Below are 16,717 nucleotides of genomic sequence, written 5' to 3'. Positions count from 1 at the left end.
GCTTTTGTTCCCTGTATATTGTTATTTCTGATGTTTTGGTGTGAGTGCTCTCATTGTTCGTTAAAAAATTAAAAGAGGAAAATCGAGAACGGTGAAAGTGTCACCATCGAAGAGCAATCTTGATGTGTGTGCGGTGAAAATGAGCATTTTGTTTAAAGTTTGAAAACATTTGCTTGAGGCGTATCAAAGTTAGAGTTCGTAAATATTCACAACTTTGTTTCTTCATAAAGAGACATAACTCAAAAACGATGATTGTGATGCCACCCAAATTTGAACTTAACAAAGTGGTAAATGAATTTCGTATAAGACAACATTTGGCTAAGCAACACCAAGGGTATAAAATGAAAAAAATTCGGGACGACACTTGGGTAAACTTACAGAAGGACAAGGGTAAACTTAAATTTACCATTCGTTCACCGACTGGGATATGGTTGCCAATAATAACTCATAAAAGTTACCTGACTCATAATTTGTACGACGGACGTCAACATGAGACTCCTCAGAGATCCCGGAATCAAAACAGTTGAAATGAGACAATCAAATACGTATACGAAGTTGAAGACAAAACAAATCGAAAATTTCTAAATCTTTGTCAAATAAATTGCCAATGAATCTATACCTGATGGTAGAGACATCCTGTTTTTTCAATGTTCAAATATTATATGAACGGTAAATTCACATATACTTTATATTTTCACTTTTACAAATGTGTTGACTTTTGGGGTAGTTCCCGAGGGTAAAACTACCCCAAACGTCAACACATTTGTGAAAGTGAAAATATAAAGTATATGTGAATTTACCGTTCATATAATATTTGAACATTGAAAATACCCTCGGGAATAACACGTTCAGGAGCAATGGTATAGAGCCAGTGGTTGATAAAATCATTGAAGGAAATCGGATTATAGTTTGGTGCCACAGACGCGTGTTTCTTTTTCATGAGACTAATTAATGACCCTCAAATCACCTGAAAGCCAACCAAATACGAAGTTGAAGAACATTAAATAAGAGTGATCCCAAAAGCTATTTCAAATGAAGATTTTTCAATTTTAGAACTCGGTGTAGAAATAAACTGAGTGATTTTTGTTAATAAAAAAATAATCCTCTAGACCAAATAATCCAGATGTAAGCAAGTAGGCAGTTATTATTAGAATAAGGAGATGTGGTATAATTGCCAATGGGACAACTATCCACTAGAGTTCACAAGAAGTGGATATTAGTAACTATCTAACATTTACCAATGAGGAAACCATAAGCATAAAGTTTGTTAAAAACTATAAGTTGAACACTGATTTTATAGCAATACAATTTACATTGTGTCATAGATAAAATTTATTTCGTTTAGTGCATATTCACTTGTTTGTGTTAATATATCTTTTGATTGAGTTAAGCAATTTTAATTGATATTTTATAGTGTAATCTTTCTATGTTGTGATGTTAGACTATTATTCCAGGTAAGGGTGGAGATTAGTACTTATTCAAACGTTTAAATCCGCTGCATTTGTTCGCACCTGACCTAATAGTTAAAGGTACCAGGATTATAATTTGATACACCAGACGTTCGTGTCGTCTACTAAAGACTCATCAGTGACGCTAGAATAAAAAGTACGAATTTGAAGAGCTTTGAGCCTTGAGGACCAAACATTCCTAAAAGGTGTTGCCAAATACAGCTAAGGTAATCTATTCCTGAGGAAGAAAAGTCTAAGCATTTCAAAATTACAATGTTAATTTGCTTAATTGTTTAAGATATTTAAGTGAGAATTAGGAAGTACAGTTGAATTTGATGATATAAATGTTTGTCCATATAATATAGTTTCACGAAACTGACAAAATAATGGTGTAAGAAAAATATGACTATGAGATCTATCAGGAAAGAGATTAATAAACTCATTTATGTGTCTTACGTTGTGTGTTTTGTTGTTGTCAGTTTTTTGTGTTATCCCAACATGTCTTTAATTTATTATATACGTAACTGTTCAGTAATCATGTTGTGCAATTTTCTCAATCCCAATACATGCATTAACAGCAAGTTTGTTTTTTTCTTTTGTAATCATTAAGGGAAATCTCGTGACGTTTTGTACACAACTTCAATGTATTGAGAATAGACATAAAGGATACGAAAATGATTAAATTTCTTTCATCTTCGTACACCATATACAAATAAAAATATAGGAAGAAGAATTTGACGCAGATAAAGCCATGAAATATAACATATTTTCAAGACAACATCAATAAAATGTCATCTTTACAGTAAAAAACTGATATGCCAACGTTTATGACACCAAATGTTTTAAGGCTTTATTGAGAACGATTTTTTTATGTTAATCTTGTTTCGTGTTAACTATATATATATTGTATGACTATTTTAATGGCAATTTCTAACCTTATTTGAGATGTTTTAGTGACCCAACAATTAACATATAATAGAACTTTATGATTGGTTTCATGGCAGCAGAAGATAACAGCACTAAATAAAATACACATAAACTCATATGAAGTGTCTTCCAATGCGAAAACGTTTCTCAGTTCTAGTGACACTGATTTAAGCACACCTTCCATTAAAAGAAAACATAAATACAGTAACATGAATCCACATGGACCAGCACGACTCTTAAAATTCATCAATTATAAACGGAAAAGGTAAAAGAGAAATTCTTTAAGATTCGTTATGAATGTTAAAAATATGCTTTATAAGAAAATATGTATGGAAAGGTACGTAAACCAAATTCGAAACAACACCAGTTTCTCCTTTAGAGTATATAACAAAGCACGGCACACATTTTATTAAGAGCATACGATACAGGTTTTATTTCATAATTAAAATTTGCATAGAGGATATGTTTGACCTGAATAAATCAAATATGTTATACAAAATATACTTTCATGTGCTACTTTTTAAGCAAATTGATGTCAACATTTGATATATTTGCTCAAAAGTTGGTGGACGTATTTTTCCATTCGACAGAAATAAATAACTTTTTTGTTTTAAATGATAATAACAATCTGTTATTTTTGTTAAATTATTTATAAATTCTACTATATATAAATGTTTTACAAATTTCTGCATTTTATGTTTACAAATTACTCATATTTATCACATGTTCATGAATGTTAAAAAAACGTAATTGTTTGCTGTATATTTATCAAATTAAAAAAAATTTATGCATTATTGACTTTTTTTATGTAAATTGATACACATTTTATTCATACGTTATCAGACCAAATGTCATTTTAAAAAATTGGGGTCAATGAACCCTTTTTCAAGATAAATCAGTTTAAATGATAACTAACAGTCGAAAACTGCATTTGTCCTTTTAAGTCACAGTTTGACGTCCCGAACATAACAATATACGTTAGAAACGTCATTAACTCCCCTGTATCTGTATCGTATTCCCCTAATATGAATGACACTAAGAGATGTGTTTTTTGTTGCTTTCAAGGAGTTGTGATTGCTTTTATGTTATTTATAAGCGTATTTCTATCTTTTATTCCATTAACGAAAACAAAGTGTAAATTCCACTCTTTTATTTTTAGAACAACAAACTGAATTGGTTTGAAGTTATATCCAAGGTTTTTCAATATTAGATAATTGTCTTCTGAATGATCGAGATTTTGTTTACTTGTGTATATGTGCGTGTTCTTTTTCCAATTGTCAATCCACAATTGCCAAATATATATTGCTTTACTTGCAATGGTAAAAATGACAACACTTAAAAGGTATGGATTACAGACACTAGATAATAGATGTTTTTATATTATAAATTATACAATTTTGTCAATCTCACACTGATTTGTGATTAGCATGTTATACTCCGGCATACCACAAGGAACAGAATAATTAAATTGGTATTAGATTACAGTCGATGTAAGAGTTTATCGATTTCAGTTGATTTTCAATTAGTTGACAAAGAGCAGTCTCTACAGTATATAGTTTTCGTCTGTATGCTCCACCTACGATAGTAGAGGGGCATTATGTTTTCTGGTCTGTGCGTCCGTGTGTATGTTCGTTCGTTCGTATGTTCATCTGACCTTCCGTCTGTCCCGCTTCAGGTTTAAGTTTTTGGTCAAGGTAGTTTTTGATGAAGCTAAAGTCCAATCAACTTGAAACTTGAAACTTAGTACACATGTTGCTTATGATATAATCTTTCTAGTTTTAAAGCAAAATTAGACTTTTGACCCCAATTTCACGGCTCCACTGAACATAGAAAATGAAAGTGCGAGTTTTAGGTTAAAGTTTTTAGTCAAGGTAGATTTTGATGAAGTTTTAGTACAATCAACTTGAAGCTTAGTACACATGTTCCCCATGGTATGATCTTTCTAATTGTTGTGTCAAATTAGATTTTTACCCAATTTCACGGTCCATTGAACATGGAAAATGAAAGTGCGAGTGGGACATCCGTGTACTTTGGACACATTCTTGTCTGTGTTTTTAAATCGGACACAATTTCTGGTTAAATATTTTTTTTACATGATCAGCAAATTCAGCTAAACTTGACATGATGATACGTTCCTACATCAAACTACAAGAAATAGATGATCTAATCACTGATTTGGTGAAACCTTTTGGAATTGTAGGCCTTCAGTGCTCTTTACCTTCGATTTTTTTAGGCTTTTTTAATTAACATCACTATTGAGTGTTTTGTGACCAAAATGAGCGTCTGGTGTACAGAAATTTAATCCTGGTACATGTACATATATTGAGTTTATTTACAAATATTATACTGATATAAGACTATACATGTACATTCAAGCCCATTTTGAAGGCAAAACACGAAACACGAAACACATATTGTTAAGTCTTATGATGAGTCTTATGTAGACGAAACGCGCGTCTGGCGTACTAAATTATAATCCTGGTACCTTTTATAACTATTGTTAAACATTTCTATATAAATAGTTATAATGAATATACCCCCCCTTTCATATGGCATATTATACATCTACTATTTTGATGTGAATTATATAAATTTGTCTTTAAAGATGATAAGAACAGAGTTTTTCTAGTAATGCATATGAACCAGTCTATACAAATATGTGTCTTGCCTGCTATATATTTCTAGAAATGCGATTGATTAAAATCAACATCGTGGAGACCGTGCATATTTCGTATGAGGTTCTTAGAAGCCGTGATAGCAAACAGCAACAAAAAAAAAACTCAGTTTCCCAGAAGGATAATGTCTTTACTGTGTTTAGACATGCAGAAATTTCTGTTGGGATTATACGATTCATTCATTATTGAATCAATATGCGATGTTACATTTGTTAACCTGATGTTCTCCTAGCAAATTGAGTAAGTTTAATACGTAATAAATCAGTTTTTGTCATCTGAACAAAATATATCCTTCTTGATTTGAGATGTATTTTTTTCTTTTTTAGTCTAAATACATAAAACATAAAAGGCTATATTCGATACATAATTATTCATTTAAGCCTACTAGTTGTTAAGATCGATCTTTTGCCACGCGTAGCCTAGCCGTTTTGACATTTTATTTTTTTAAAGTTCCACAACTTCGTTATTGATTAGACTTTTCAATCATTCTAATTTAAGCATGACACTGAAGCATTCTATGTAGACAAAATTAGCATTTTACATTGCAATGGAAGACTCGTATCATTGATGAGATTTTTCGTACATACATGGACACTAGTAAATAGTTCCGCGAATCAACAATCAAGTTTCATTTTGTCAGTAATCATTAACTTTAATCAAAACTACGTTCCACAACACTGGAGAAACTAAAGTGCTATGAAAATAAAATAAAAAAAAAAAACAACAAATATACAAAAATGGCAATAACCACATCAATGCGATAAAGATGGACTGACAACAACGTGGCCGCAAGAAGAATGCCATCATGCAGGGATTTCCCATATTGTAGTCGTTAGATTTGAGAATGTTTGTAATTTATCTTAAGAACTGAATTGTAGTATTTACGTCATTTAACGACAATACTATCTACTTATCTTTTGATTAACTTGTACAAACAAACAACATACTTCGAATGTATTTAATTTGATTCTATGTCTTGATATCGAGATTTTCATAACGATGTAAAGCCTGTAAAAAGTTTTTTTTAAATAAACGCAATTCAGCACTGCTTTTACGTAATTGTAGGCAATACAAACCATTGATTTTGTCCTACCCTGCACTGAAATCAAATTGGTATAATACAATTGCTTTAACTGCGGTGATACCGTAGCTGTTTGTCTGTCAGTCTCAATGTGGTTCATTCAGAAAGCTATTGCTTCGATACGGCGAATAATATACTTTTTCTGATGATTTAATCATGTACATTTACAAAAAAGAGTCACAAAATCCTCAGACAAAGCAAACTCTTACATATTCAAATAAGCTTATATATTTAGACGTTTTTTGCTTTTGTTTTCAAAAACTCTATGTACTAGAATTTTATATTGCATGATTTGTAATAATCAAACTGTTTTAACAATAACAAATTCATTGGTTTGTACATTTTTCTCATGGAATTCATCTTTTTTCAAAACTCACATGGACACCACAATACTTAATAGGATCAGTCTTTCTTACAACACTCAAAAATCCTAAAAAATTTATATATGCAAATAATCTCAAACCTTTTTTAACCTTTTATACAATTTTCTTCTGTTTGAGTAATTTCATGCAGAATTGGTCAATGGAAACACTTGGATAAGATTATACACCACAACAAATATCTAGGGCTGTTTAAATTTATGACATTTAGCAAATTAAAAGGGCGTTTCGAGGTCAGAAACATCTGAAATAGAAGTCATCGCTTTTTCCAGTTTAAGTTTGGTATATTTACTATGTTTTACATAGGTTAGAGTTGAGCGCATTGACGACACATTGGTATCATATCAAATATTCTACACCAAGCACGAATATGAACGATATTTCTTTCTTTAACTTGGCATTAGAATGCTAGGCAGTTTTAATCGAGCTGAGTTAAGCATGTAAGAATGTTGTAAGTTTATAAGCCTTGCAAAAAATAAATCGTTTAGCTTTAAAGGTACTTTAAATCTTTTTTTCAACTGATTTACAATTCTAAAAAGAGCTGTATGGTATGCTTGAATTTCAAATAAGTGACCAGTCTTGTTAAAAATTTGAGCAGTTAAAAAATATTATAGTAGCATTTCAGGAGTTAATAAATGAAATTAAGAATTTATTGTTGATTGTAAGCGTTTTATGAACGAATAATGTGTCGACTATTAACACTTTGCACGGATTGCAGCATTGAATCATTTTCATTCATGTTATATTCTCTTTAATGTACATTCAATTAGTGGTTTTCTTTGTAGGTTCTATTTTGTACGATGTAATTAGAAGATCACGATATCAATATTCCACTGTTCTATATTGTTTGAGTAATGACTTACGATATAATAAAGTTAATACATTGTAAATATATTGAAACATAGCAATCTGAATAATGAGTGCACCACATCAAAGTGTCCAGAACTCTCAACAAGGTTTAGGAAATATATTGCAATTACCCTATAGTCTAAACATATATTTGTAGTTAATGAACAAGTTTGAAGGTCTGAATAATATTTCCTATCAGTACCATTGAAAAGTGTTATCAACAAGATCAGTTTATTTGCTAATGATGTATGGATTTAGATATTAATTTGTTCTTGTTATCGGATTTAATGGGAAGATATGAGATTGTATGAAAACTTCAAGAAATATCAAATGCAGTGGTAATTGATTGATTTTTCACTTGTCCTAATAAGTGTAATGCATTGACGTAATAATCATTATCATCAACTTAAAAACAAATATCTTCCCTTAACGGACAAATTCTGGAAATCATACAGCCCATTAAATTGAATTCTAATTTTTCTAATAGCTCATTAATCTAGCCAAGCCGTTACTTTTACTTGGAGTATAAAAGGTTAATAGTAATCAAAGGTATTATTATAATTTAGTACGCCAGACGCGCGTTTCGTCTACATAAGACTCATCAGTGACGCTCAAATCAAAATATTTATTAATCCAAACAAGTACAAAGTTGAAGAGCATTGAGGATCCAAAATTCCAAGTATGCCAAATACGGCTAAAGTAATTTATGTCTGGAATAAGAAAATTCTTAGTTTTTCATAAAATTCAATGTTTTGTAAACAGGAAATTTATAAAAATGACCACATTATTGATATTCATGTCAACACCGAAAGGTTGACTCCTGGGCTGGTGATACCCTTGGGGACGAAACGTTCACCAGCAGTGGCATCGACCCAGTGGTGTAAATAGTTATCAAAGGTACCATGATTATATTTTAGTACGTCAACGCACGTTTCGCCTACATAAGACTCATCAGTGACGCTCATATCAAAATATTTATAAAGCCAAACAAGTTGAAGAGCATTGAGGATCCAAAATTCCAAAACGTTGTGCAAAATACCACTAAGGTGATCTACACGCCTGATGTATTTGCAAGAAGCAGATCCTGCTTACACTTCCGAAGCACCTGAGGTCGACCCAGTTTTTGTGACTTTTTTTTTGCGTTTGTTTTGAAAATACAATGTTGAATGACCTTGCATGTGTGTTTAATCTGTTCCCGTGTTTGTATTTTGTCTATTGATACTCTGCAGTTCATTTCTTTCTTTTACCTGTATAAGCTTATTTGCGATTCAAATGTTTTGTACAGCGTTGCAATATTTTGGTGTTTGTTTTTTTTCTTTTTTTTTCATATAGTACAGACAGATTCTGTTTTTGTTTTGGATTTTCTTTTAGAAATTTTGTGTTGGTGTGGAAAAAGGGGGGGGGGGGGGGGGTTGATGCCGGGTAAGTCATTGGAATATACATGGCGAATAAATAAGTAGATTTCACAATTTTAGATATATTCATTATTCGTCCACACATACATGATTATGTTTGCATTTTTTATGAAGACCATTCCCCCATCTAACACAAACAGTTTTCGTTGTCTTTCTTCCATCCCACCCGTTTCTGTCTGAACAACCGCTACAATCGTTTTCCTTTCCGTTGGGTATCTTACGGAGTGGTATGCGCGCATTATTTGGTTCACGATTAGGGAGTCTTTTCTGACGCGATAAAAGATGCTCTTGTGCGAGATCCTCAATTATACTTTGCAGAAATGATAACATAGCAGAGATGGGTCTGATTACTTTCAATGTAATTGATTAAATTACAATTACTTTGTCATTTGTACGATTAAATTAAATTAACGATTGCATCATTTCTGAAAGTATCTGATTAAATTAATGATTACATTCGCAAAGTAATCATGATTACATCTGATTACAATGAAAAAGAAAATAATATTTTGAATGATGTGAATGAATAAACGTTTAATATAGCTAGTATAACATTTTTGAAAAAGGATTTTTTTTTAATTATTATAAAATGATAACTTCACACTTTATCGTCATTGATCTCTGAATTGTTTTGACTTTAATGAATAAAGTTTTATGAAGAATCTGCTGTAACTTGCTTTCTGATCTCTTCCAGACTTTATATGTATTACAAGGTGCAATTTATGGAAGTTAAAATATGAATGAAATAAAGTTAACAGTTTAAAACTATTTGAAATTTTAATAGAATTGTTAAATCAAATTGTAAACAAAATATAAGTAGTAAAATCATTGCATTTTACATGTCCAGTCCAAATCCATACCAAAATTTGTTTATTTTCAACAACATTTTTGTCCAACTTTATTTAGTTTGTGCTAATTAGATATTTTTTTTTATCTTTTATCAAATGTATTGCCCTACAGCTATGCTCAGTTGGTAATTGCAATAAAATCAAACCTTAATTAGTCTCCTACCTGTCAATTCAAAGTTGACAAAAATCACAATTTTAACAAAATAATATGATTCAAGGTTTATAAAGAAAAGTATTACTTGAATGAAACAGTTATTATCAAATATACATATATATACATGATATATGTACATCTGTAAATTGTGAATATTGTACAATATCTTTTTTCAAAGGCCAGAGACATATAATAGTAGTATATGTCTCTGCTTTGGCTAATGATGAATTTTCAATACTGTAACAGTTTTTTTTTTTGCTGAAGTATGCAAATCAATTAGCATGCTTAAAGTAAACAAAAATAATTTAACATGTTAAATATTTATTAAATATGAATAACAAAAAGGTTCATTAATTGACATAAACACAGTTTTAGATTTTTATGCCCCACCTACGATAGTAGAGGGGCATTATGTTTTCTGGTCTGTGCCTCCGTTCGTCCGTCCGTCCGGATAAAGTTTTTGGTCGAGGTAGTTTTTGATGAAGCTGCCAAATTATAGTTTTGACCCCAATTTCATGGTCCACTGAACATAGAAAATGATAGTGCAAAGTTCAGGTTAAAGTTTTTGGTCAAGGTAGTTTTTGATGAAGTTACATCAACTTGAAACTTAGTACACATTTTCCCTATGAACTGATCTTTCTAATTTTAATTCCAAATTAAAGTTTTGACCCCAATTTCACGGTCCACTGAACATAGAAAATGATAGTGGGAGTGGGGCATCCGTGTACTATGGACACATTCTTGTTTTCATTGTAATCAGAATGTAATCAAAAAGTAATCAGAATTACAGGCTATTTTAAAAAGTAATTGATTAAATTGAATTACATGTAATCAGATTTGAGACTGATTAATGATTACACTGATTACTTGAAAAAATTGTAATCAATTACAGCTGATTAACGATTACAATTACAATTAAAATGTCAATTGTTCTTGAACAATTGAGAGGTCTTTCCTTTTATAATGTAAAATATATGTTCAAATAGACGTAGAATGTATTGAAAAGCTTTAAAACACACTGAAAATCCTTTAAATAAGGTCAAAAACACATAATTCGCTATATGGGACATGACCTTGACCTTTGACCTTTTGACCTTTGTCAAGGTCATTAGTCCCCAATGTCATTGCTGAAGACCCCATGGGTCTAGGACCTTTGGTTATATAGTAAAAGCTGATTTTGTCTTTTCAGAAACCTAAAACAGGGGTTATGCCCCTTATAAAAAGGTCAAATCTCTTTTGTCAAAATGTAACAAAGTTGCGCCTTAATGACCCAAACATTTTCCACTATTCAAAACTTCTGTAGGTATAATGGTTTCTGAGATTATCCCATAACAAGGTGTTAGGTCAAAGGTCAAGGTCAACATACAAATTTGACCTTGAGGTATTTTTCAAAGATACATGAATTGATGATGATTGGTGAAGATCCTAGGTGTCTACGACTTACGGTTTCTGAGTTTTGGTGGCCAACCGACACCGGTTAATTTTCATAGGGGCATAACCCTACCAATGAGTCGTTGAATCTTTTCGATCCAAATGTAACGAAGAACCGGGGTCTGGTCCTGAACAAATTTCACCCTTTGTTTTTTTTCTACCTATTACGGTTACGGTGTTGGAACGATAACAAGGTTTTTGGGTTTCGGAGGGATTACTCCGAACCGACAAAATATTTCGACTCACAGGGTGAGTTCCGGATAGGTATTCATGACACCGATACAAAGTGTGAACATGAAAGCAACACGTCTTACGGTTACGGAGGGAAATTTTGTCAAAGTTGGCGGAACAAGAAGAATAATAATAATAATCAGAAGAAATACAGTAAGGTCTTTCCTTATAGAAAAAGGAAAGACCTTAATTACCCCAACTCTGTAACATAGAGAGACGTGGTGCATCACTATTTGTTATTAAGTATATAAGCATTTGTTACCATTCTTTGTAGTAGATTGAATACAACTTTTTCCATACTTTCATAGTTTTTCCATCATCGACATATGCGCTGACAAGCTGATCAGCTAGATCTACTCCTCCCATTTTTGTGTTATAAAGTTCAATCAATTTTGGTTTCCCGTTATTATTAAGTTCGGCTCTACATGTTGTGGATAACAGACGGACAGGCTTCCTACGCCTAGCCTCCTTATACACACATAGCAATAACTGTCCTTGTCTTAAAAACGTGGCTTTGTTTTCATTTATTGTCGGGTTTTTCATAGAGCTTGGCATGGCACGATTTTTACGTAAAGCTCCAGTCATAAATGTCCCTTTTCACAGTTGTTCTTTGCTAAATCAATTGACGTGAAAATGCTGTCTGTGACAACGTGGTAGTATTTATTAAAAACATTGCACGAGTCTAAAAGTGAATTTACTAGGTAACTTCCCTATAACATTCCGACAGGAGTTAGGTCATAACGCTTTCCTTTATATACATTTTAAAAGATAAACAAACGTATCCCGTTATTGATTCAGCAAGCACCCATATTTTAACACCGAATTTTGCTGCCTTTGAAGGTATATATTAAATCATTATTGACTTGACCCGTGTTCCTATGCGTAAGGATTGATTTAGTGCATAATATTGTTTAGATTTTGCATTAAACAAATCAACAAAGCATTGAAATTTTCCGGTCGGGTATACTGTGGATCATCACGGTTAGGAATTATAGCATTGTTAGTTATATGAAAAAACTTTAAAATCAATTGGAACCGGTTCCTTGAAAATATGTCTCTAAACCATTTTGTTGATTGGCTAGCAAATTTTGTATTCCAATATTCGGTTATAACCGGTTTCTTTATGATACTCATATTGATAATAACCGCTAAAAACGCTTTCAGATCTCTCAATGTTAAAACCCCAACTTTGAACCAGTCATGCAGGCGCGATAATTGTTGAATTTTGTCTTTACTAGCAATATAGTCTGCTGTATACCTGCAAAGAAATAGGTTTTATAAGTTTTCCATCGAAAGTTACCTTTTCAATTGAAACTGCTTGTTTTTATAGTAGCAAGGGGTCATAATTTTCTCAGGAAAATGTACCTTTTCTCCACGAAAAAAAAGAGCTAGCGCTAAGATAGCTTTGTATTGCTTTGATGAAAAATAAGGCAACACATCGATCATGAAGGGGCTCATTGTCTTAACTTCTGACTTTTATTTATAAAATGCCAAATAACTTTTATAAAGCAAATACGCAGCTCAAATGTTCGACTTATGTCTGGTTTTAAATTATGAAAATGTTCTATATTTATCAATTCCTTGGTGTCAGATTAATACATAAAGAATGGATCGACAAAATATGTACATAATAGTACCTGTTGATTTCTGTAACTATTTGTCTCAAGAAATCCATTGTCATAAAAAGGAAAAAAATAAGACATAGGTCTTGAATTCCTTGGAGGAGCGTCTTGAAGTCCAACTTTCTCTGTTGCATTTCATCTATTTCTGGTTGGTAGATTCTGAACCATGGTCGTTGGTTCGACACATTTTTATCTTCGCTACTCTCCGATTCTGTGATCTCTAGAGCTAGATCAACATCTGAATCTGTTTCACTTTCAATATCGAAAACTTCGGATTCATCGGAAATGTCTGACATTTTGGAAACGCAATGCCAATAGTTCCAAAAATGACGTCATTTTTTAAAATTTTTATTGTGACGTCACTTAAATGTAAAAAAACATCAAGCACTTTTATGAAAAAGGGGGTGAGGGTTTCATATATATGTATATTGATTGTCAATAAAGAAAAGAATTTTACACTTGCAGGAACCACTGTCTCTTCATATCACAAAAATAGGAATTTGAATAAAACTTTAACGAGTCCATGATTTTATTTTTTCCTTTTCACGAATTGATAACTTGCGCACACGCAATCTTCCTGTCAGTATTTCTTCGTTGTTTGGTTCTCCAACATATTCATCAGATGGTGTTACTTCGGTTATTTTTAGAGGATAGAGTTTGACGATCGGACGTGAGTTCAACCACTGTTAGTTCTGGTTATCGCCCAACGCACTAAACCGTCGTTACCAGTAACAACTTCCTCCACTACTTCTGTTTTCCATTTAATTCGCGGTTTGTATTCATGCACTCGAACTACATCTCCTACTTTAATGTTAATCTTATTGTCTCCGGTCTTTTCATGAAATTTTCTTACTGAGGTTAAGTACTCAAATTTTCAACGGTTCCAAAAATGTTCAATAGTTATCATAGGTACCAGGGTTATATTTTAATACGTCAGACGCGCGTTGCATCTACATAATAAATGTAGATAATAATTGAGCACGCTTTTTAATATCTGCAGCAGTCAATGTATATGTGTCGTTAATGTTGTACATAGATGTAGGAAGATGCGGTATGAGTGGCAATGAGACAACCCTCCATCCAAGTAACAATTTATAAAAGTTATCATTATAGGTCAAGGTTCAGCTTTCAACACGGAGCTTCGACTCATGCCGAACAACAAGCTATTAAGATCCCCAACAATTACTAGTGTTAAACCATTCAAACGGGAAAACCAACCGTCTAATCAATATAAAAACATAACTACAATACTCTGTTCACGATTAGACGTCGGAATTGGACCAGACAACAAGTAAGTTTTGACCATTTCCTCTTAATATTGTATCCTGTACAAAATCCCAATAGAAATCATCTCCGTTGAGAAAGGAAATTTCAAAAGAAGAGTTGTCTTTTGTAAACAAATGAGCTAAACGTTATCATTTCAGGTACTTGAATTCTTGTATACCATTACAGATGTAATTGGTTAACCGGCTGCCGATGTTCGGTAATAGTAGTATTTCCACAGGAATTTTTGTTCTATTTATCGACTCTACGTATACGCGTGTTCTTGACAAATGACGGTCTTTGCTGTCGGTATTTCCAAATGCTGATACTATAAATGTATGGTTCTGTTCTTAGTATTTCTTAGTCTTTTTTCGACTCTAAATCCTCGGTAAGAAAAGAACGCTATGCTCCTTCATCAAACAAAATGTGCGTATCAACATATTGATGTCCACTAACTGGTATAACGGCAAGTTTTTAGAAGCACGTTTGAACGGGAATTTTCTTCAAACGAATAAAAACTTGCGACGAACAATGTATTTTCGCTATCTTTAACTACGGCATTTACTGACGTTTGCTTAACACTAGTACATATATTTTCATGGCAAAGACTGGTGTGGTGCTTTTTTCATTATTTTAATGAGGCTGACTTCATACAGAAACTTCTTAGGAAGAAAGATACGAAGTTAGAGATATTCTTAACTCTTCTTTCTGCTATATAGATGATGTTTTTTTTGACTAAATAATTTAAAATTTGGTGACTATTTGCAACGCATCTATCACATCGAACTAGAGATAAAGGACACTACAGATACAATTAAGTCGGCCTCATATCTTGACTTACATCTAGAAATTGACAATGAGGGTCGGTTGAAAACAAAACTTTACGACAAAAGAGATGATTTCAGCTTTTCAATTGTAAACTTTCCATTTCTAAGTAGCAACATTCCAGCAGCACATGCATACTGGGTATATATCTCCCAATTGATACAATATTTGAGTGCTTGCATTTCCTATCATGATTTTCTTGATACAGGGTTGCTGCTCACAAGAAAGCTATTAAACCAAGAGTTCCAAATGGTGAAATTGAAATCATCCCTTCGTAAATTTTACGGACGAAATCACTAGTTGGCTGACCGTTATTGAATTAATAATATCAGATATGTTCATTATGTCGTAACTACAATCCCCTTCCCTTTCATGAATGTGACCTACCGAATAAGACTATTTACCGGATTTGTTATCACATAAGCATCACGATGGGTGCAACATGTGGAGCAGGATCTGCTTACCCTTCCGGAGCACCTGAGATCACCCCTAGTTTTGGTGGGGTTCGTGTTGCTTATTCTTTAGTTTTCTATGTTGTGTCATGTATACTATTGTTTGTCTGTTTGTCTTTTTAATTTTTAGCAATGGCGTTATCAGTTCATTTTCGTCCCTCTTTAATGGCACTGGCGGCAGCAAAATTTCGATTTACAATTTACGGAACGGTGTGATCCTAAGCAGTTAAGGCATAACTTTTTTTCTTTGACGATTGATAGGCGTTTATCGTTATATGTAACATTCAGGAATATATCACCTTAACTGTATTTGGCAAAACTTTTATGAATTTTTGGACCTCAATGATCTTCAACTTTGTACTCTATTTGACCTTTTAAACATTTTTTTATATGAGCGTCACTGATGAGTCTTTTTTAGACGAAACGCACGTCTGGCGTAAATATAAATTTTGATCTTGGTATTTATGATAAGTTTATAGCATAAAATGTTCTAAATAATAAAGATGTTCTTATCACAAGCAGAAAACCCTAGTCGTATTTGGCACAACCTTTTTCAACTTTTGATCCTCAGTGCTGTACAACTTTGTACTTTTTTTTTTACTTTCAAACTTTTATATCTGGGCGTCGCTGGTGGGTCTTGTGTGGACGAGGCGTGTTTTTGGCGTATTGAATTTTAAACCTGATGCCAGTTGTTATCTATTATTCATATGTTTCTTTGCCTAATACATTCTCCTTTTTCTGTAAAAATGTCCTGTACCAAGTCAGGAAAATGGCCATTGTTATATCATAGTTAGTTTCAGTTAGTTTCTGTGTGTATTACATTTTTACGTTGTGTTTCCGTTGTGTCGTTTGTTTTCTCTTATATTTGAGTGTGAATTCACATTACTATAAGACGTGTCACGGTACTTTTCTATCTCAAATTCATGTATTTGGTTTTGATGGTTTTGTTATTCTCATCAGATTTTGTCTAAGGCTTAGTCCGTTTCTGTGTGTGTTACATTTTAATGTTGTATTTGTGTTCTCCTCTTATATGTAATGCGTTTCCCTCAGTTTTAGTTTGTTACTCCGATTTTGTTTTTTGTCCATAGATTTACGAGTTTTGAACAGCGGTATACT

Source organism: Mytilus galloprovincialis, chromosome 2, assembly GCF_965363235.1.
Source record: "Mytilus galloprovincialis chromosome 2, xbMytGall1.hap1.1, whole genome shotgun sequence".
Classification (NCBI taxonomy): Eukaryota; Metazoa; Mollusca; class Bivalvia; order Mytilida; family Mytilidae; genus Mytilus; species Mytilus galloprovincialis.
This window is presented reverse-complemented; position numbering follows the sequence as displayed.